The 22421-nt window shown below is 54.0% G+C and overlaps 2 long non-coding RNA genes across 3 annotated transcripts in view; both read left to right on the top strand.

The window, feature by feature from the left end:
• LOC112821644 (uncharacterized) overlaps nucleotides 1–1934 on the top strand; it is a 39565-nt gene extending 37631 nt beyond the window's left edge. The window contains exons 3-4 of one of the 2 annotated variants that reach the window (XR_003207509.2): nucleotides 996–1107; nucleotides 1233–1931. This is a non-coding gene — a long non-coding RNA (uncharacterized lncRNA). Of the gene's footprint in view, nucleotides 1–995 lie in introns of both variants that reach the window. The other variant, XR_012379843.1, reaches the window with a different exon arrangement.
• A 6108-nt stretch (nucleotides 1935–8042) lies between these two features.
• Nucleotides 8043–20717, top strand: LOC141373527 (uncharacterized). The gene is made up of 5 exons (XR_012379593.1): nucleotides 8043–8337; nucleotides 17333–17404; nucleotides 19110–19272; nucleotides 20470–20520; nucleotides 20653–20717. It is a non-coding gene; the product is annotated as an uncharacterized lncRNA (long non-coding RNA).
• The last annotated feature ends 1704 nt before the right edge of the window (nucleotides 20718–22421 follow it).

Here is a 22421-nt window from a genome sequence, read left to right as displayed (position 1 = left end):
ATTAGCTGCTTCCAGATGACGCTGATAAAATAGGAAAAGGTCAAGATGAGCTAAAGAAGTCTGGGAGCAGGATTAGTAACTGAGGAGGCCAGGTCTATATTCCAGCCAGCAAAAGGCTCAAAAAGCAAGGCCTGGCCTCAGGGCAAAGAAAATCCTGGGTGTTGCCAGTAAAATGTGTTCTCAGGTAGAGTCAAAGGTGTGCCTGTAAGACCCTCTGTCAAGACCTTAGAAATATTTAAGGGCATGTCTTTAGACCCTTTGGATACACACCAGGACTTATAAGAATGTAAAGGGGTACCTCCTAGGTCCTCTCTGCTGAACAATAGGACTGAACTGAGAATCTCACCACAACCTCACAAGTGGCTTAAAGTGAGAGGGACCTTTTCTTTAATGGAATAGGATTTAATTTAGTATATAAGAAACCCACATATTTTAAAAATATTTTTTCAGCTTGGATTGAAAGGGACAGAGACTGTTCAAAACGAAGAGTCCTTTTTTTTTTTTTTTAAGATTTTATTTATTTATTTGACAGAGAGAGAGAGAGGGAGAGAGAGCACAAGCAGGGGGAGCTGCAGAGGGAGAGGGAGAAGCAGGCTCCCCGCTGAGCAGGGGGCCCACCACGGGGCTTGATCTCACGATCCAGGACCCTGGGGTCATGACCTGAGCTGAAGGCAGACGCTTTATTGACTGAGGCACCCAGGCGCCCCTGAAGAGTCCTTTCTAATGGGCAAGAAACAGGTTGAGAAGTCAATGTGGCTATAAACACTGACCATTTATTTCTTCTAGAAAACGAAGGATAACTCAAGAGTATGGCCAAGAGCCACAGAGAACAGGACTGGGCCCTGATCAAGGAATCGGCTTAATTTCAGAACTGCTCTCTGCACAAGTTTCTTCCCCTTTTTGAATGACAGCGTCTAATGCAGTTATCCCGTGCCTACCTCCTTACTGTTTGTGGGGTTTGGCGGAGGGAGACAACTTGTTTCTTTTTTTCACAGAACTTTAAGTCAAGAAGAGCCATCTCCAAGCACCCACACCTGAGGGGCCTCCTCTCCTCCGGACCTGACGTAGATGTTGAAGTCCTGGATGAGACTTCGGGCGGCCTCGGGGGTGAGTGTACAGTCATTCGGATGTGTGAGGGATGTGATTCATCGGGGGGTGCGGTGCAGAGGGCTAGTCTTCAAAGCTAGCCCCCAGTGGAAACCACCTCTCCTGGTATTCATGACCTCGTGCAGGCCGCTCTCTGGAATCTGCGTCGTCCCTGTGACTCACTTTGGCCAAGAGAAAGCAGTGCCCGTGATGCCACATGATTTCTGAGGACAGCGCATAGGGAGCCTTTTGGCTTCCACCTGGGTCTCTTACAATGCTTGCTCTGGAACAAGCCAGGCATCGTGTAAGAAGCTGGTTTCTTCTGAGACTGAGATGGTGTGGAGGGGCCAAGCTAGCCATGTGGAAAAGTCACAGGAGAAAGCAGTTCGGTCCACCAGACTCTGCTTGGTCCAGCCGTTCCAGCTGAGACCAGCTAGGAGAGTCAGGGTGCTGCCATCTTGGCCGTACAGCCCAGCTGAACCTGCGTTTGGCTCTCAACCTTGCCACGGTTTGACCGCAACCATGTGAGACCCCTCGCCCCAGCCACCAAGCGACGCCCGAGCCAGTCAATCCACAGAACTGCAAGAGCTAAAAAGAATTTCTTCTCAGCAACTAAACTTTGGGCTTTGTTATATGGCAACAGATAACTGAAACAGTAAAAAAAATTATGTGCGTTTTAATTTAAAAAATGCAAATTAAATTGTAAAAGATCAAAACATTTTCACATAAGTTTTTACCAAGTTATCTTTCTTTAAAATATTCAAAATTATCTACTAAAATTAAAAGGCAAATGTAACCAATACTATAACTTAACGCATTTTGTCTAATACAAAAATTTCAAATATTTAAATAAAGCTGAATTTTTTAAATTTAAGTCTTGCAAATTTATTACATCTTAGTAAAAATTTTTATAAAAATAAAATCCTAGGGGCGGCGCCTGGGTGGCTCAGTCGTTAAGTGACTGCCCTCAGTTCAGGTCATGATCCCGGGGTCCTGGGATCGAGCCCCACATCGGGCTCCCTGCTCCGCGGGAAGCCTGCTTCTCCCTCTCCCACTCCCCCTGCTTGTGTTCCCTCTCTCGCTGTCTCTCTCTCTCTCTCTGTGTCAAATAAATAAATAAAATCTTAAAAAAAGAAAATAAAATCCTATAGTTGTTCCATGTCTGTCTCATTGCCAATGTAAAGAATCAGTCTCATGCTTTATGCATGTTCTATCTTGACCTCTATATGTGCAAATGTGGGAGAATTATGAATTTTTTATACTGGAAAGTGTTCTGCGGCTGCCATGTACAATTGTAACGTTGCTAATCTGTGAGTACCTTTGGAACCACAAAGAGAAGCAGGAAAATGTATGTTTGCCACCACTGAGACACGCTACTTCTATTGTCTTCTTGCTCTATGTAAGAGGAAGGATTTGAGAAATTCATCTGTCTTCCCTCTAAGAGCTTCCACCATTCGATCCTCCAGAGCAGCAGGGCCGGGTCTGTGTCAGCAGCCCCACGACCCACACGTTTTTATAGCATTTGAACACGGTCTCCTCTTGATTGAAGGACACGACGCGAATGTCGGGGAGAAGCATTTCCCTGGGGCCTGGATGGCGTTAGCCGTGAGCGTGGATGTTTAGGGTGAGAGATCATGCTGTGTTCGCGCTGAGTGCCCTCTCCGCAGGGACGGAGCTGTCCTGTTCTTTGAGTATGTGCATGTGTGTGCGCGTGTGTGTGTGTGTGTGAAATGTGGGTCCTCTGAAGAGTGGGACTCTGAACAGAGGGCGTGTATGTGCGCGTGTGCATGTACACGAGTGTGTGCATTCATGTGTGCATACGTGTGTGTGTGTGTGTGTGTGTGTGTGTGTGAAATGTGGGTCCTCTGAAGAGTGGGGCTCTGAACGGACGCGGGTCGCGTCCACCCAAAAGGCGGCTACTGTTTCCGGCCATCCTGTGCGGGTCCGGCAGACCCCTCTTGTGCCTCTCTCCCGAAGTCCTATGGAACTCTGACCCTTGGGGGCCTCGTTCTTATTCTGATTTAGTTCTTTGGTTTGAAACATTCCCTAGGCCGTTATCGGCCTGGTGTATCAGTTGAGACGTTATCAGCTGCAAGTGGCAGAAGACCAATCCAAAGAGGCTTAAATAGAAAGGGAATATGGTGGCTCCCATAAGGGCACAGAGAGAGGGCTCAAACTTCGTTGTCAGGGCTGGGGGCTGGGGAGAGCCCTGTGACCGACAGACAGCCCACTAGGACGTCTAGCGTTGGGAGGGTGGGGGAAGCGTGCACGGTCCCCCCAAGGACGGGAGGTCGCCAGAAGGCACCATGCCCTCCACACCTGGTTATAACCGTTTGCGAAATTCAGCTCTCCGTCTCTTGGGCTGGGCACCTGGGCCTGATTTCTCAAGCAGCGCAGGTGGGAGGGACTGTTTTCCTGACACTGGCTGTGGCAGATTCTTCACCCACTCCCGTGTTTCAAAGCTTTCCGTCCCTCGCCAGGCCCCTGGGGGAGGTGTGACAATCAGCCGCAGAGCAGAAGGGACTGGGCCCAAGGAGGGCAGAGGCTTTCTGGGTGCGCTTCGCCTTTTCCTCAGGTCTGCTTGAACACTCAGAGCCCCCCCCAGGGACGGCTCCCCCAGAATCGTACCCCTGCAGGTGTGCACGGAAGAAATGTCTGCACAATAAACATCAAAGACACTGTTGCTACCAGGCAACTGGGGGGGCTGTTCCTCTCCCCCAGAGCTCTACTGACAGGCTCTCCATGGCTGGAGACCCGATGGACGGGCTCTCATTAACATTTCACCTCACACAGCCGTTCCTCCAGTGGAATCCTCCAGAAGCCTGGCGAGTAGGACAGATCACTCTTCCCGAGGCCCCAAAGGGGCCCTCCCCCTTGATTTGCTTTCCACTCAGCCTCCCAGCTGAATGTGGCTGCAGCCCCCTCCTCCCCACTCCCAGTGTTTTCTGACACATGCTCTCGTTGCTTCTTGGAGGCGGCTGGAAGCCGACGGCCCCCCGAGAGCAAAGAAAAGAGGGGCTGGGTGGCCCAAGCTCGAGGCCGCTCCCTCTGCTCCAGAAGGTGCGCTGCCTGCTAGCGGTGCATTTGTGGGTGTGTGGGGCCATGCCTGGGGCCAAGACCTCCTGACCCCTGCTCTGGTCTGGTCCTGTCCCAACTTCTCTGTCTCCATCTCCTTCTCTCCTTCCTCCTCCTTAGATCTCCCTCCAGCCCTTCTCTCTTCCTGCTCATGCTCTTTCTCTCCCCAACCGAAACGAGGTTGATCGAACAAACCTTAGTACCTCCGGACTATGAACATCGTAAGCCAGATGATGTTTTTAAGAATGTTAGTTGCGGGCGGCGCCTGGGTGGCTGAGTTGGTTAAGCGTCTGACTCTTGGTTTTTCGGCTCAGGTCGTGATCTTGGGGTCTTGAGATCGAGCCCTGCGTTGGGCTGCACACGGGGCGTGAAGTCTGCCTCTCTCCGTCCTCCCCTCTTCGCGCAGGCACACACACTTCCTCTCTCTCAGTCAAGTAAATAAATAAATCTTTAAAAAAATGTTCTTTGGATGAGACTATCTACAGAGAATCTCAAGGGCATTTTATAGGCAGTATGAGCTCAGTGTTCTGATCTCCCCCACCCCAAGAGACGGTGCAAATCACACAACACAGAGTCATACATATAACACCATAGTGTCCACTTCCTTTCACCTCTGTCCTTTGGGGAGGAGGCCCGGTCCCTGGGTCAAGGCCCTTTGAAGACCCATGGAAAGGCAGGTCCGGCCAGAGCCAAGAATGCGTTTCAAAGGCTGGCCCACTTCTCCTCCCCCTTGCCCCGCTACGGTGTTTGTTACTTCCTCCCCTTGGGAGTATCCGGAGGCCCTGGCCTAGTGGAGAGATGAAGGCAGAATTGTTGGATCAAAGTCCAAACACATAATAAAAGCATCTCCCTGCCCCACCTAAGGACATGATAATGCGCGTTTACTCACACACAAACACAGAGCAGCGGGCTGGCCCACCATAAACCTTCTCTTATTACAAAGCCAGAATCTTTTCCATCTGTGTTTGACTTGCAGTCTATGAAATAATGTCTATAAAAATAAGATTGGAAGCAAAAATATTGAACGCAATAAATTATGGCTACATTGCGTTCCCTTCTGAGGGATGTCCTGGCCAAGGAGGCTTCGATATTTCTGTGTAGGGCTGTGCTTTGTATTTTCTCATAAAGCATTCCATTTGTTGATGGGAAGAAAGAGCCTAGACCGCTGAGCTCGATTCAATAGAGCAATGGTGCTTGGCTGGCTGTACCTGCCTGGCATCTTAATTTCTCTTCCAAAGCAACAACAGCTCTGCTCGTTGTTGGGCTGCAGAATGAAAGCCAAAAGGGAGGCTGCCCAGGGGCAGATTTGTTGGCCAGTTTCCATCACTACCACCCTCTCCTCTCCCTGCTCACATTATCCCCACCACCATCACGACCACGAATCCAGACGCCATCCCCACCTTCCTTTATGGATTCAACACACCTCCCATGTCCCAGGCATTGGTGAGGGTCTGAGAGGGTGGAGGAACCTGAAGGATTAATATGACACAGATCTGAGGGTTTAACATCTCTAGGGGATTGGGCCAGATACACTAATGACTTAGAAGAAGAAGGAAAGTCAGCAGCAAGGAACTGAAAAAATTCTCCCAGAGGTCAAAGGAGGGAGACATGAAGAGGTGTTTGAGTTGAGTCTGGAAGGGTGGGTTGGAGCTGGACTTGCAGGACTGGAAGGAAAGGCCTTCTTGGAAGAGGGACTGAGGTAAAAGAAAGCACAAAATTCTAACAGAGGGTTAAGGAGGGGAGGGATGAATTCGTCTGGCTGGACCACAAGGTGCATGAGGGGCAGCGAGGGAAGTCAAGTTGAAGTCTGGGTGGAACCAGGTCAAGAAACAGGATGGATAAAGGAGAAGCTCACTCAGTGTAAGGATTTGGGCCTTTCAATAGAAAGTTACTGAGATGTGGGTGGTGGAGCTGGTTTTGAAGCTAACCATCGTAGTGCCATCTTGGGGCCAGTGGACATTCTCTCTTTTCTCTCCACACCTGCCTCCCTGAAAAGATCGAAACTCTTCCCCCTTCTTGGCTGAGTCAAATGTTCAGCAAAGATTGTGAGTACTAGCCATTTGCTTTAAATCCTACCACTTCATACTCTGTCCCTTTGCCCTAAGCATCTGTGGCAGAGAGGATAAGAAGGAAGCACAGAGAGTGTTACTCATACCTCAGGATAAATTAGTGCTTCGGATCCTTTCTAGAAAGTGGATTTGGCTTGGGAGAGGTATGGGGGATGAGGGTACCAGGTGGTTGTTGGGTTGGTAGGTACCGTAAGAGAAATAGGGAAGACAGATGTGAGTCAGCGCACATGGCCCACTCTGCCCTTCTTTATGGGATCAGCTGGATGTGGCTCCGAGGTGTTCAGCTCAGAGGAGAGAACCCCAGGCCCCAAGGCAAGGGCATCCCTGAGAGCCAATGGGAGGAAGCCCAGACTCCCCTCGTGGACGGATGGACGAGGCTGGTGCCAACCCCTGTGGCCTATGTTCTCTGAGTGGGGGTGGTGCTGCCCTCATCCCACTTTCCTGATGATTCTGATGGGCACCACAGGAGTCAAATCCAGGGGGCATTTCTATACTTCTAATTCCTCACTTGGCTTTAGGTAATAACTCAGCCCCCAGCACTATTATATCTCTTGATTCTCTCTCTTCTTCTAGTCTCTGTAGAGGGAGGAAGGTGGACCAGTTGTCCCACTGGGGCTGGTCCTGGATTCTCATTCTCTGGCAGATATTGAGGATGGGGCTTGGATCTTTCCTTCTACCCCATGGCACATGAGCGTGAGTCCAAGGAGCTGGGACTATGGGGGAAGAGGTGCCTGTGACCAGCCCCCACCTTGCTGCCTTGTTGTGCTCTGAGGAAGGGGGGAGAGGGCTCTTCCTGGCCGCACCAGCAGCCAGGCCAGCGCTTGTGGTAGGCGGTGTTTATGAGAACGCACAAATGTTTATGTGAGATTGCCAACTGGTTATTTATGAGTCTTTCAGCCCTTCCCCAGTAAAAGCTGTTCCCTCAATGTTCTGACAGGCCTTGCATCTGTAACTAATGTGTCACTTGCTCAGCTAATGCAGTTCACTTGTGTTTATTTTTGCAGAAAAGCAATTTATCCAGCCACTCTGAAAAAACCGGCCTGTCAGGAGCCTTCTTTGGAGCAGAGTGTTTTTCCTCAAAAGAAACTTCCAAATTGCTCTCAGTGCAGGGCGGGCTTTTGGTGTGTCTTCCCGAACGTGTCCGGGGGTCTGTCCTGCGTGCGAGAGTGTGTGGCATGTCTGGCGTGGGCCCTAGCTCTGTCTCCAGGATATCGAGGTGTATCTTTGTGCCTCCGTCTGTCCGGACCTTGGGTGGGTTTGAGATACTTTCTTTATAAAGGTACTGGTTGTGGGGCTGGATTGAACTCTGCCTTCCCTCTGGTGGAGATAAATCAAAGCTGGGAAAGTAGGCTGTTGGCAGCTGAAGGGCCTGGAGGAGGCGGTTGGAGGAAGGCGGGGAGGAGGGCGAAGGTTAAAAGGGAGGATGACTGGCTTCATGGCAAAAGGAACATTAGTGCTGGCAGGCGAGGCCCGTGACTATAAAGCTGCGGAGGAAGGCTGGCTGAGCATCGGTCCCTTCCTGGGGCTGTTAATTTTATCATTCCCACTCTGTTTTCCTTCAGGATTGGCAGTAAACCTTCGGAGTGGAAAGGCTGCTCTGTGGGCTTGTTTGGGGATGCTGTAAGAAAGGGAGCCTGAGAGGTCATTTCCTGCCACACAAGCGGATTTCTGGGAAATGGCACCAAGATGTGGGTGGGGGGGAGGGGGGTGGTACACCGAGGCCCAGGGGGGCAGGAGTCTGGCTGAGTGGGTGGGGTCTGCCAGAAGGAAAAAGGGACACCCACTTGGGCTGGCAAAGGGCCTGGCCGCTTCTGTGGTCCTCATTCTCATCCCATAGGTGGTTCCTCTGACTCTGGCCTGTCAATGACCCAACCTGGGCTGGGCGGGAGAGTCCAGAAGGCTCCAGGCAGACCCTGCCCACTGCTGGACCAGCTCCTGCTGCCCGTGGTCCATGATGGCAGGTCAGCAGGAATGACGGCCTACTAGGATGGTGGGGCCTGAGCCGCGGGCCAGAGGGAACTTGGTGCTCAAGAGCTGAAACAAGATGTCTTCTCACAGCTCAGACCAAATCTTCGCTGCCTCGTCCTGATTTGCAGGAAAATATCAAGTACGTGGTTCGAAGTTTCTCAACCTTGAGTCTTCTGCCAGTAAGATTTCATTAAACCTTTGGTGCCTGCTGAGTGATAAGTCAGTCGACATTTGTATACATCCCGAGAACTAGACCATTGTGCTCTGCCTGAAGGCCGGTTTTTTATGGCCCTGGGCTGTGGCGATGGTGATTCTGTCTGGCATCCCTAACCTGGCTGGCTGTGATGTGGGACGACAGTCAGGCCCGACTCGTGGTTTCTCTGCCTAGGTGACATGCATGGTCACTCCTTTGCGTCCCCATGACCTGAGTGAATTTGACTTCGGAGTCTGCTTTTCCTTTTGGCTGGGGTGTGTGCTTGTAGGAGGAAGGTGAGGGGCAGAAGGATGTCAGGAAACTCCAGTTTCCAGGGAGGGAATTCAAAGGGGGCAGAGTTGGGGGTCCCGGTGGGGGTGGAGGCGGTTGAACAGTACTATTTCCTCTTTTTTTTTTTTTTAAGATTTTATTTATTTATTTGAGAGAGAGAGAATGAGAGAGAGAGCACATGAGAGGGGGGAGGGTCAGAGGTCTGCCGAGCAGGGAGCCCGATGCGGGACTCGATCCCGGGACTCCAGGATCATGACCTGAGCCGAAGGCAGTCGCTTAACCAACTGAGCCACCCAGGCGCCTCTATTTCCTCTTTTGATCTATCCATCTCCTTCGCCCCTTGAGAAGCCTCCTGTCCCTCCCTTCAGTGCCCCCCAGAGGGCATGTGCCCTTGGCCCCCACCCCCAGAACCTCTCCCTTTCTTCTGCTTCAGCTTCCTCCCTCCCTCCGGTCACCGTGGGGCCAAAAGCTCCTTGCAGTTGAGGTCCTTCCTAGGCTGGTGGTCTTCCCTCGGTGGTGAGTTGGAAATCTCTGGGGTGGGCGCAGGCCTCAGTCCCACCCACACCTTCCCTCTCCTGTGGCACAGCGAATGGGTTGGGGGAGCTTTGAGTCTGGGGGTGGGGGCAGAAGGACCGAGGGCATGATCTTGTACTAGGGAAAAGAGGCTTGCTTTAGAATCTATAAAGGAAAACGCAAGCCCACAGCGCCCCCCCCCCGGGTTTGAGCGTCGCCTCCCTTTCCAGCACGGCTGTATGTTGGGCTCCCAGAGCCTCTCCCTCCTGCTCGATTGAAGGTTGTACAACAAAGCTGTCTTTTCTACCATGGCTCCCTCTTCTATCCCAGGCGGGCTGGCACCTTCTACCTTGGCTGCTGCAGGCCAGGGATGATGGACTGTCCCAGGAATATACACATCATGGAGCCATGTTATCCCACTAGCAACATTGTTCTCAGGTCCTAAAATGAGGATTCGCAAACTCCAGTGCACACAGGGACCCAGGAGGTAATGCGAGGGGAGGAGAGGCAGGACCCAGGAAGGAAGGTCAAGGGCCCTGGGCCTCGGGGTTGGGAAGCAGCGGGGAGTGGTGGGCACCGCAGCTCCTGGACAGTATGTGCTCCATCCAGAGTGACAACCCCGTTCTCAGCAGGGCCATGCCCACCCAGGGAAGCCAGTTCTCCCATGTACAAATCTGGTCTTTTATGGAACTGTCCAAAAGTTACATGCTGGCAACAAACCTCAATCTAAAACGTGGTGTGGGCCAAGAAGAACATGCCTGCCGGCTGGCTGTGCCTATCATGAAATAAGGCAGAGCTGTCATTCTGGATGTTTGGAGATGTGCACCCTGACTCCCCAGCCCTCCTTGCCCCAAACTAATTCCGGGATGCCCAGAGCCCATTTGCCGAGAGCAGAGCTTTAGCCTAAGCTGTCCCCGGTGGGGGGGCATAGGCTTGCTTTTTCTCCAGGCAGGGACACAGACCCCTGTTCTTTCACCGAGTACCATCCTGTGTGGAAGGCCCCCCTGGACCTGGCCTCTGCGGAGCCGTGGGCAGGGAGGGCAGGCAATGGTCATCCTGGCTCAGGGCACCTTATCTGAGCAGGTGACAGATGGAATGTCAAGGACGGTTTCTCGGTTTCTGGTTTGTGCAGTGGAGGATGTGGTGCCTCCCCAGAGAGGGAATGCTGGAGAATCCCTGGGTTTGGGGGGAAGATCCTGACATCTCCGGATTCTGCCCTGTTTTCCTAGGTCGGAAGTGGGGGGAGGGCAGGGGGTGGGCAGCTTTTGGCCTCAGATGTGGCATTGTGAGTATGGCCTCGGATCTCCCCATGTGTAGCCCCAGGTGGGGAGCATGTTCTGGGCTCAGCTGGGCTCCCCATAGACAGCCTGGCAATGAGCACCAAGCTCAGGAGGTACATTCAGATTGGCTCCAGGGCCACTGGGGCTTCTGGGACCCTCTAGCGGCATGGAAAGTGCTCAGGGCTCAGCTCTGCACTTTAGAATGTGACCTTGGGCAATGATGTCACCTCCTGGGTGCCGGTTCCTTGTCTGTAGAAGAGTCTGGCTGGTTGCTCTCCAGCATCCAAGCAGGCTACAGGTTCTCTGACAATTACTCTGTTGCTGGTTGCTGCCATGGCTCAATCTGGTCTTTCAGAGCAAGGATGGGACTTCATCACTGATGCCGCAATGTCCCGCAAGGCACAAGGTAATAGGTGCTTAATATATGCGGAATGAATGAGCAAGGTCCTCGGCAGCAGGGAGCTAGTCACACACACGGAAAATAGGCAGGCAGGAGACCCCTGGGGCAGAGACACTCTTGCTGTGACTTCATCCTGGCTTCTGGTGGCCGGGGGGAGTGAGGGCAATACAGGCTGAGGGCCACTTGGGCCTTGAGCCTGGAGCCTGTCTCCTAGCCCAGCAACTTCTACAGCCTGGCTGGTAGGTGCCACGGGCTGGGCTGATGCGGTCCCGTCCCGCCCTACCCCAGAACTGCCTCAGAGTGCCCACCTTTCCAAGTCCTTCCGTGTCTCTTGATGTTCAAAGTTAAAAAAAAAAAAAATGCACGTTTGGCAAGGTTGCAGGGAGTCAGGCTGACATATTAGAGAATGAGATGTCAGCTGGGCCACACCCAGGGGCCAGTTCCGCCACTGGAGGGCCGGAAGGGAGCAAGACCCAGGCCCAGACCCCTAGTCCTCGGAGGAGATGGAGCAGAAGCATGAGAAGCTGTAGCCTGGGTCACTCGGGGTGGCTTTGGGGTTTGCGGCTGCAGCCATAGCCCAGGCCTGGTTTCTGGGCCAGCACAGCTATGCGGGGCCCCTGGTTTATCAGTGAGGCCTGTTTGGAGGGAGAGGAGAGTCTAGGTTGGGTGAGGGTTGGGCCGTCTGGGAGAATCAGTCTACAGGGTGACAGTGGAGCTCTGGGAACTCAGGCAGGAATCTTGGGGTACATCCTTTCACCCCGGCCTCGAGCACAGTGGGGGCTTTGTGATTGCTTGCCATCACTCTGCTGAGTGCCCGAGCCCCACTCCGGGGCAGCCCGAGGTCTCTCCCGAGTGCCTCACCGGTCTCATCCCTGGGTGATGCAGGAGTGAAGTGAGGGATCCAGGTTTGGCTGTGGGTACATTTTCTCCCCCAGGGACGTGGCTCCAAGCGGCATCAAGTCATGGGAAAGCTCTTTGGGGATTTTGGACTTGGGTGATACTGGACGTGAAGCCAGGACTTTTTCTTTCATCCTCCATCCCCTTGGGGCTTCATTCTCCTAAAAATACTGTTATTATAAAATAATTCAGATATACTAAAACAAACAGTGATATAATGGACACGGGCGTAGCCACAAAGCAGTCTGGGAAATAAAATTACAAATCTAGTAGAATTCACTTCCCTTCCACCGCACCCCCCTCCTATCCTATAGCTGGTGTTTTTTCATGGTCACAAATTGAACTTTGTACTAACTATGCAAGTTTTCTGGAAGTATTTATAGAGTTATTTTTCATGCTTTATGTAAATAGCATCATTCTAATATGTATTCTTGTACAATTTGTTTCTCCCCCCTCAATGTTTACGAGATTCCGGTATGTGGACATGTGTAACTCTGGCCCCCTTATTTTCAACTCTGCACTATTGTCATTCTATTGCATGAGTATGTCATTTCTCCGAGGAAGGCTCCTTGCAGGCCCCGAGGGGCGGCTGTGCCCATGGGGTGGGGCGGGGGGGGAAGGGGGCCCTCCCTTGTGTAGGGAGCTCCAGTTCTGTGAGTGCTCCCCACCTCTACTGGGGCCCCTTTAGGGCGCCAGGGCCCTTCTCTCCCTCCCCAAATCATTGCTTCATGGGGGAGGAATGCAAGTGCCTTTCAAGCAGCCTGGTGTTCCCCATAAATCAATTTTGAAAGTCAAACTCCAGCAGCAGGGGCCACAGCTGCACCCAGCTGAGCATGCCCCTGGCCTGGGCGGAAGGGGTCATGTGCCCCACAAGGACCGGCACCTCTTGCGAGGACAGGACACACTGGTAAGCCCTTCTCCAGCACCCAGGGGAAACTGTTGGCAGAGTCCTCACCCTGGCTTGAGGCCCACCCTCCTGTCTGGCTTGGCCCAGTGGCCTCCAGGGTGGGCTTTGCCTCCTGGCTTGAAGGATGTGGATGTGCCAGTGCTGGGGAGAGGGGAGAGGTTCTGGTACCTGCCGGGTGCAGCCTGTCCTGAGGGGCTTACCTTTCAGACCCTGGGGAAGGAGAGGGACAACAAACCCCTGCTCTAGTTCAGACCCCCTGCAACACCCAGAGCTCCTAGGGCCACATTATGACTTTTGTGGAACGATGTACTTTTGCTTCCGGGAGACTCTTCCTTCATAAAAAAAATTAAAAATTATGCTTTATGACTGTGCTAGTATAAAGGTGAATATAACCCAGGTAGGATTCATTATTATATTAATTATTATTATATTTATTCTGATTTTAAAAGAAATGCCTCTGTTTTTCGGAGGCTCCTAAAAGAACCGAGGGCTGTGGGCAGTGGGCCTGCTGGGACTAACACAGATTCCAGCCCTGCCCTGATGCCTGCCCCAGAGCCTCCCACACCCTCCCCTTGTGGATGGAGACTGCGACCCCTCCGTCCTCCGCCTGGCTGCTTGGTGGAGGAGAGGTGGGCTCCCCTCAGCCCCACCTCCAGCCTCCGCCGGCCTCTCCCACCTCAGGAACAGAGGGCTTTGTGTGCTTGGCCCTCCTTGTGGAGGCAGAGGGCAACCTGACTCGCTCGACACGAGGCCCAGCGCAGAGGCACCAGGCGGATCCTTCTGGGGCCTTCTTTGGTGTTGGGCGGGTGGCAGGAGCTGACTGTGGAAGGCCCTGCACGTTTCCAGATCACCCCGCACCAGGATCACTGGTGCGGAATGCTTGTCCAGCCAGGTGGAGGTGTGATGCTGCTGAGGGCAGGGCCCAGTCCGTTAGTCTGCATTTTCAGGGTGTCGATTGTCCCCCATCCTGACGGGTTTATTTTGAGGGAGGCTCTGAGTCTGTCTTGGGGATCGGGGGATGGGGCAATTATCGTAACTAAGGAAGGGGCTCTGTTAGCTTGGGCTGCCACTGACCCGGTGGCTCAAAAGACGGATGAATTTGCTCAGGGTTCTGGAGGCTGGAAGTCCAAGATCAAGGTGCCTGCAGAGTTGGTTTCCTTGGAGGCCTCTCTCCTTGGCTCGCAGGTGGCTGCCCTCTTGTTACCTCTTTAGGTGGTGGTCCCTCTGTGCGTGCACCCCTGGTGTCTCCCTGCGTGTCCGAGTCTCCTCTCCCTGTAAGGACACCCGTCAGATTGGATTAGGGCTCATCTAATGGCCTCATTTTACTTTAATCACCTCTTTAAAGACCCCATCTCCAAATACAGCCACATTCTGAGGTGCTGGAGGTCAGGGCTTCAGTGTATGGATTTTGGGGGCCTACAACTCAGCCCACACTGGGGGTGATGGAGACCACAAGCAGGGCCAAGCACAAGATTACTCCAGGGCACCACACCGGAGGGAGCGCTATTCATATCACAGATACTGTTATTATTTGGAAAACTTTTTCATATATTTATAGTAATTCTGTTGGCTCCAAAGGTGGGCAGTGTGTAATTCTTATGGCAGATTTCCTGCAGATGGCAGTAAAGTGCTTATTCTAACACTATATGTATATTACAATAATTTCTTGACCAATGGAAATATTGAAGAAGGAGCACCTTTTTCTTTTTCTTTTTTTTTTTTAAAGATTTTATTTATTTATTTGAGAGAGAATGAGAGATAGAGAGCACGAGAGGGAAGAGGGTCAGAGGGAGAAGCAGACTCCCTGCTGAGCAGGGAGCCCGATGCGGGACTCGATCCCGGGACTCCAGGATCATGACCTGAGCCGAAGGCAGTCGCTTAACCAACTGAGCCACCCAGGCGCCCGAAGGAGCACCTTTTTCTATATAGGCACATATTTTTGGACAGGCAGTGGCCAGATCACTTTACTGCGAAGGGTTCCAGGCTGGCTTGGAGGAGCCATGTGACCTCGGTTAGGCATATTGATTGAGTCTGAGCAGGGTCCTAAGACCATCGTGGTTCCACGGATTAAGTTGAAGGAGGGAGATCTTGTGCCTCCAACAGCCTAATGGACTGGGCTGGTCCTGAGGCTATGGCTTCTCTTGATCTTGTAATGACCCTGTTCCTTCAAACATTGATAGAATCTACTCTCAGAGCCTGCGGAGGAAATATGAGGGTGGTCTTAAACTATCCCTGTTCTCACCATCCAGTCTGGGACACTTGTGGCCAAAGCTGGGGATGACCACCCAATCCTCCTCAGTGAAGGCTTCTGGAAGCACCTTCCTTCTGTCTGAGAGCTATCTCATTGCCCTGTGCACAGGGCCATCTGGGTTCCTGAGATCCCCAAATTCAGGTCTGACTCAGTCACATTTAGGTTCAAACACATACTCAGGCCTAACTCCTTTCCCCAGACCACCACACTCAATCCCCGAAGCTTTCCCGTGAACTTGATTCTATCATCCTCTTTTCATGGCAGTGCAAACAAGGGCCAAGGGCATTGGGTGGCTTGCCCCAAGTTCCATCGCCACGTGGCAGAGCAAGATCGGGACCCAGGCCCATCTGATTCCAAAGCTGAGAGCAAGGCTGTTTGCTTGGTTCTGCAGAGGGCCTACACGACAAGTGTGACCGTGCTGCCTGAGCATGTCAGTGCTGCCCTGTGCCCTGGCTCCTTGCCGGGCCTGCTGGGCGGCAGGGTCATAGATGAGAGGCTCCTCCACCCTCTCCTCTGGTTCTGCCCCCTCCTGCTGCCCCAGGAGGCAGCACCCCAACATTTTCAGCTCCAAGACTGGCATCAAGTATTGAGCACATTTTGGAGGTTGGGGGGACACTCTGAAGCTCTCCAACGAGCAGACAGGGGCAGATGCTGTCTCCATGTTCCAGAAGCCCGGAGATGTGTGGCAGCTGGACCTCTCCATTCCCCCCCCCCGCCGCTGTCCGCCCGGGTCCGTTTCTCTCACTGCACCCAGCCATAGGTGGGGGCGGTGCGAATGGAACCCTCCTCTTTTGTTTTAGCTAAGGGGCCTCTGCCTCTGGGGCCGAGGCTGTTGGAGGATGAAAATGACCTTGCCCTGCTTCGGGTCACGTTTTTGCCCTCTCCTGCTGCGGCTCTGGGAAGAGAAGGGATGGGCTTTGGCCCGAGCCCCAGCCCAGTGAGGGTGGCCAGGCTGCCCAGCCCACCTCTGGGGCCTCTGGGGGGGGCAGCATGGGGTATGTGTGTGTGCACAAGTCTCTGGGTGTTGATGCGTGTACTTGCGTGGTGCATATATGTATGCACACACGTGATGTGTGGGTACGTGTTAACACGTATGCTTACCTGGCAACAGTGTGTGTTCGCAGTGTACACTGTGTATACGTGTTTGCCTGTGTGTTGTGTCTGTGTGCGGGTGTGTGTGTGTCTCTGCATCTGCACACACACGTGCACCTTAGATGTCTGGCAAGATGGACACTAGGCCCGATGTGGTTGCGAGTAAAGTCTTGGGCCTTGTGTCCGGTTTCTCAGCGATCCTGAATGTGACCTTTCACCCTCCCCTGTGGCTGTTGAGGTCTTTGCCTCGAGACCAGAGAATTTTCCTCTGGAACCAAGTGGGCCTCGCTACCCCGGGGAGGGCAAAAAGCTACTTCCAAAAGCCACTGGGGTCATCGTGATGCTGGGGAGCCTGGAGCTGATGGGACCTTGTTTAATTCTGAAGGAATGTGTGTGGGTCCCAGCCCAGCAGAGCAGGCCCTGGCCTGACGGGGAGCCGCAAAGCACCCGGCCAGCCAAGGCTGCCCTGGGAACAGGGAGTCTGGCTGGCCAGAGGCAAGCCGTTCCAGAGATGACAGTCACACAATCAGATATGGCTGGAATGGGCTAGGGGTGAGAGAAGCCCACAAATGCCTTCCTCAGAGCCTCTGGGTAAGTGTGCCCAGCTCTGTGCTGTGGAGAAAAAGCAGGGAAGTTTGGACCTGCTCTCCCCCCGCCGGCCCAGTTCTACCCTTGAGGGAGCGTGGCATCTAGCAGAGAAGAGCAAATCCCCCAACAGGGTAAGAGGTGTGTCAGGGTGGAGGTGGGCGCAACATATGGTATGGAGAGGAGGCAGAGAGGAGCCATCTCTGTGGACTGTGGTCATCAGGGAAGACTTCTTGGAGGAGGTGAAGGTTTAGCTGGGCCTTGAAGGGTGGTGAGGATGTGGAGGGGAAAAGGACATTCTAGGAGGAGGAGAGGACTTTGCAAAAGATGCAGAGATGGAAAAAGGGCAAGATCTTCATGGAATGACAGTGCCCACACAGAGGGGGTCTGGGAAGGGAGGAGTGGTTGGTAGATGAACAGGAAGGTCAGCTCCAGTCTATCAGGGGGGCTCTGAGTGCCAGCCAGAGTTCATCCTTAGGCGATGGGGAGCTACTGAAGATTCTTGAGAGGGGAAGTGACCTGATGAAAGGAGCGGGATGTTTAGGGAGAGAGACTGGCCAGACGATCAGGTCAGCTGCTGGGTGGGGACAGAGGCTGCAAGAGCAGAAAAGGGGAAGGTGGGGGGTGCTTGGGGTGATGAAGCATAGGGCTATGAGTGGGCCTGAGGAGAAACGGTGGCAGAGCTGAGCCCACTCCACATTTTGTCACTCTTGGACATTCTTCAGGTCCCCTTTCTGCGTTTGGATCCCCCTGACTGGAGAACACCATGTCAGCCTGAGACGGCTCCTTGCCCACAGGTCAGTGGAACCAGATGGGCCTGGGAGACAGAGACAGAGGCTGGGCCTTAACCCAGCCCAGGACCCAGCCCGTCCTTTGTCATCCTGCCCCGAGTGGCCCTGGCCTCTGCAGTGGGCCTCTGCGTACCTCATCTGCTGCCACCAACAAGCAGCATCTGTCACCCGAAGTGGGTGTGACTCTGAGGGGCAGAGGTAGGAGCCCTTAAGTGTGAACGGTCTAGGTGAGTATGTGAGTGCCACGAGTGTGATGTTTGGTCCTCGTGAGGGGGTGCGGGGTCCTGCCCAGACTGGGCGTGTGCACAGCGCGGTTGGCATCTGTCCAGCCCAGCATGAGGGCACGCACAGCCTGGTCCGCGTGGGCCCAGGGCCTGGCATGTAGTGAGTGTTTGTTGAGTGAATAAGTGTGAATGTAAGCACAGCACAGGCCCCTAGTGCAGACAGACTTCCAGAAATGGCCACCGGAGCCCGCTAAAACTGTCCTCACTAGAGGCCTCGGCCTCTTCAGTGTGTAGACAATGGCTTAGCTATCACTCCCACCCCGCCCCATACACCCAGGGCAAGCCTGACGGTGCATGGCTGGGGCTGGGGCCATGACTCCACCTTGTGCCTCCCCCGTGTCCCCTGCCTGGCCTCTGCGGGCTGGAACCGCAGCCCCCTTCACCCATTCTGAGCTCAGTGTTTCCTACAATTATGAGGTAAAGCATGGAGAACATCCCTGGAAAATGGCCTAGCCTAGAGGTGGGGCTAGCTCCTGCCCTCGGGAAGGTCCTGGGGGGATGGGGCAGGAGTCCAGGTCTTGTCTGGTCTGGCTAAGCAGACACAGGCTTCCCTTCTGGAGGTGAAGATGATTTCAGTCTCGCAGAGTCAGCATTATCAGCCAGTTTGGATTTTTCCAAGCTGGGGATGGTAAACCTCTCTGGCAGGCATGATGTCGGGATCCCCAGTGACTGGTCGTGCCTGAGGAGCCAGAGGCCTGATGAATCATGCGGGCCAGGATCTGGGCTCCTACATTCATGGGCCAGACTGTGGGGCTCCTTGGCCAGGGCCTGAGCGGGCTGGGAGGCGCTGCCTGCCCTGCGCCCAGGTTCTCTGCCTCCCTGCCCCCTTCCACAGCCTCCATATCCACTCCCTTACCCCTCTGCCTCCCCCTCCCCAGGTGCCCACACAGGCTGGGGTGCACCCTCACCTGGCACTCGGCCTGTGCTTTCCCAGGAGCTGGCTCCTGTCTGGGCCCATCAGGGGACATGAGCTCCTGTCTCCGTGGGTTTGTGGCACTCAAGTAGCTCGAGCCCCAGCAAAACGCACCATTTGGCTGGTTGTAGCCTTCTTCAGAGCACTCTGAGTCATGCTCCCCTTCACCTTCCTGGCACTTTTAAGGAGTACCTTCCCGCCTATGGTGGTTTCATCCTGAGGCAGACTCAAAGCAATGCTGGGCCCCTCCACATTGGAGCCTGAGGCAAAAGGGAAACCCAGTAAGACCGATCCTGTCTCTATTAAAAAATCTATTTCATTCATCCATTATCAATATTTTGCGTTAGTTTTGATTTTAAAAAATATTGCATTAAAATCGGACTTTCTTGCCTGCTGAATTTTTGGGCAACCCCTCCATTTTGCACTTGAGGTGCAGGCAAAGAGAAGGGAGCCGTCGGTCTGGGCCGGGGAATGTCCTGGGGGTTGGAGGCTGACCCGAGTTCTCCCCTTCCAGGAGCGGCTTGTGGAGCCTGTGGGTGTGGGTGCGTGAGGGGGCTGGGGTGCAAGACCACACGTCTCAGAGCTTCTGCTCATGTTTCCCTGGAGCTGAGGGGCAGGCCTGGAGGAGAGGGCCCAGCCTGGGGGTTAGCCCAGCGAGTGAGCGAGCGAGCAAGAGAGTGAGTCTTTGAAGGTGGAAAGAGAAGCCAGGGAGCAGAGGGAGAAAAATGTCGTCTCTGACACCAATTTTCTATGGAGGCGGGCTGGCGGGGACGAGACTGGAAAATGAGAAAGCTGGAGGCTTTGAAAGGCAGTAGATGACAGAGCCGCAGGCGATGGTAAAGCCCCCTCCCACCAAACTTCAGTGGCCTCGCTCCACACACAGTGGCCTTGTGTGAGCATCCTTGGGTGGGGGAGCGGAGGAAGGGGGTGGATTCTGGCGTTTGAGCCTGTCCATGTGGAGGTGGGGCCCCGAACGTGTGCAGGGATGCTATCTGCCCTCTGATCTACTCAGCCGAAGTGGTGCTGGGGCAAAGACTGGTAGGCAGAGTATAAGTGATGGGATTTGGGCCAGTTCTTCCAGATTCTCAAAGGTCAGGTACCTCTGCGTGCGCATCTATATCTTAGATTCCCAGGGCCCTGGCTTGCTGCCCACGGTGAGACCTTTGAACATTTTCTTCCTCATGAGCCCCTTCTCCAGTGGATGGAGGGAGCGAGCAGTTACTGAGGGGCCTGGGCAGTGTGTGTCTGGTGGGGGGGAAGCAGCCGGTCGTGCCTCCTTGTGGTCAGGGTCTGCGGGGCCCAGCCTGCAGCCTTGGCCGGAAGCCCTGCCTGGGCTGCACATGCAGACACATTCCTGGGACCAGGGCCACGGTGTATGAAGGAGCATCAAGGACGCCTGGCCTATGGAGTCAACCCCCCTCTTCCTGGGCTGTCACTAAGGGTCTCCTTAGGGTCTGAAGGATTGGGAGCCACCCCTCCCCCAGCACACCAGCTACCCAGATGTTGTCTGTGCTGATTCTACTAAGGCTACATGTGAGTTAGAAGGTGGTGGAGACTTATGGGGGTCTGACTCCCATTCCTTCTGGCTGCTCTCTGAGGCTGCGCTCATCCAAGTCAGCAACACCACCTCTTACCCTGAGGTCTCCACCCCTCTCCCTCAGGTGGGGGCTCCTTCCCGACTGGGGCTGAGGTGGGTGGAGGACCCCCTTTCTCCTTCCATCCTGTAACCTCCCTGCTTGTCGGGATTCAGCCTCAAAGATTTGCCTCCGGCAGGTTGTAAATTTAGGCCCATGCTCGGTCCCTGGGCCACAATCTTCCCATCTTTTGCTTATTTTAGTATTTCCCTGCTTATAACTCCTTTGTGCTAATTGCAGGCAACACGGATGGTCGGGAGAGCATAAAGTTGACTGTCTCAGTGGCTTGAGGTGAGCACTTAGAGACTCACCCCGCTGCCCATGTGGAACACCCCCCCACATTCGAGCTCCTGCCGGTTTGGGCCCCCCTTTGCTGGTAGTGGCAGTTTCCCGCCCCTTGTCACATTCCATCTTCTCGCACAGCCCTCTGGAGTGCATTAGCCGTCACTGGTTTCTCCGTCCCACAGCTGGAAAGCTGAAGCACAAAGGTGAGACTTGTCCCTAGGTGTACCCTGCATCGTCCCAGGAGGTGGCAGGGCTGTCCCTAACCCAGGCCTCCTGAGTGCCCCCCTCAATGCCTGAGCTGGGGGGCTGGGAGCCCCTCTGCTGGGGGCCTACTCATCAACGGTCTGTTTGCCCCCATGGTGGGCCCCCTTTCCAGGCCCTGGGCCGCACACCGTCTTCCTTGCGGGGCTGGTCTCGCCCATCTCCCCGGGGACTCTGCGGTGCGAGTGTAACATGTTCTGCCGGGGGGCCGAGGGAGGGGGCAGATTTCAACGGTGTGCCTCCTGGAAACCACATCAAATGGGGTAGCTAGGAATTAATAAATAAATTTGGGAGACAAGTCAATTACCCTCCCCCTGTGCCCCGTCCCTGGGGGCACACAGCAGCCTGTGGTTCTCAGCCCGAACCCGCCTTCCCGGGGGCAGGCCCAGCGAGTCAGGCAGCTGGCTTCTGTCAGATTAGCTGGGCGAGATGTGACAGGCCTCTGTCCTCTGGGGAAATGGCTCCCTTCCTGGGAGGTGGTGAGGACATTCCCAGGTTGCTGTGTTCCTGCCCTCTCCCCGCACCCCTCCCTGTCTCCCTCCCCTCGTGGGTGTCCGCATCACAGCCCCTCCCACAGTCTCTTGCCCCAAGTCCCACAGCACAGCTGTCAGGTGCCGTTGCCATGGCTTCGGGAGACGGCTGCAAAATGCACGTAGGGGCAGGAGGGCTGCCTTGTTAGTCTCTTCCAGACACATGGGCACTATTGTTATTTCAAAGACCAGACAACTTGTTGCCTCAGAAAACATTTATTCACTCAGCAAATATTTTTAAATGCCCTGCTTTTGGTGGTTTTTGCTAGGTTGTGGAGATACAGAGAAAAGAGACACCTGGGAGCTTAGAGCTGTGTGGGGAGGTCAGACCCTGCACAGACAATCCACCATGCAGGGTACTTTAGGATGAAATGTGGGGGCACCTAGCCCAGCCTCGGGGGCTCCCCAGGGGGGGTTCCTGAGTAGATGCCACCTGGGCTGCCTCCTGAGGGTTGAGTTGTCATCCAGGAGGGAGGATGTAGAGTACCGTTCCAGATGGAGGGAACAACATTTGCAAAGTCTCAGAGCCAGGGGAGGGCTGTGAGCTGCATCACAGGGTGTGGAAGGAGCAGGGGGGAGGGTCCAGCAGAGGCTGACTCAGGTGTGGCCTTGAGCTGTACGTATTTGTGAACAAGGTTGCATGGGGCAGGCAGGGATGGCGTGAAACTTTTTTCTTTTAGTCTTTTTTTTTTTAAATACTGGTTTTTGTTTTTTTTTTAATTAAAGATTTTGTTTATTTATTTGACAGAGAGACACAGCGAGAGAGGGAACACAAGCAGGGGGAGAGGGAAAGGGAGAAGCAGGCTTCCCGCTGAGCAGGGAGCCTGATGTGGGGCTCAATCCCAGGACCCTGGGACCATGACCCCAGCCGAAGGTAGACGTTTAATGACTGAGCCACCCAGGTGCCCCCTCTTCTAGTCTTTTAAAAGTGATTGGATTACGGATTCTTTTCAGCTTTCTGTGTGTGTTGGGCATGTGGGGTGCTGGGTGTTTTTCTATTTAGGAACAGCACGCAACTCCATAGAACCCAGCAGACTACAAAGAGAAAGGAAAGGTCCCCAAAATACAGGGGGAGCATCTTGACAAAAATGAGGCTCCTTCTGACATATACTGCCC

Source organism: Callorhinus ursinus, unplaced genomic scaffold (genome assembly GCF_003265705.2).
Source record: "Callorhinus ursinus isolate GAN/ISIS: 27379988/994484 unplaced genomic scaffold, GSC_fseal_2.0 scaffold10, whole genome shotgun sequence".
Lineage (NCBI taxonomy): Eukaryota > Metazoa > Chordata > Mammalia > Carnivora > Otariidae > Callorhinus > Callorhinus ursinus.
Note: the sequence above shows the minus strand (reverse complement) of the source record. Positions and strands in the feature narration are given on the sequence as shown.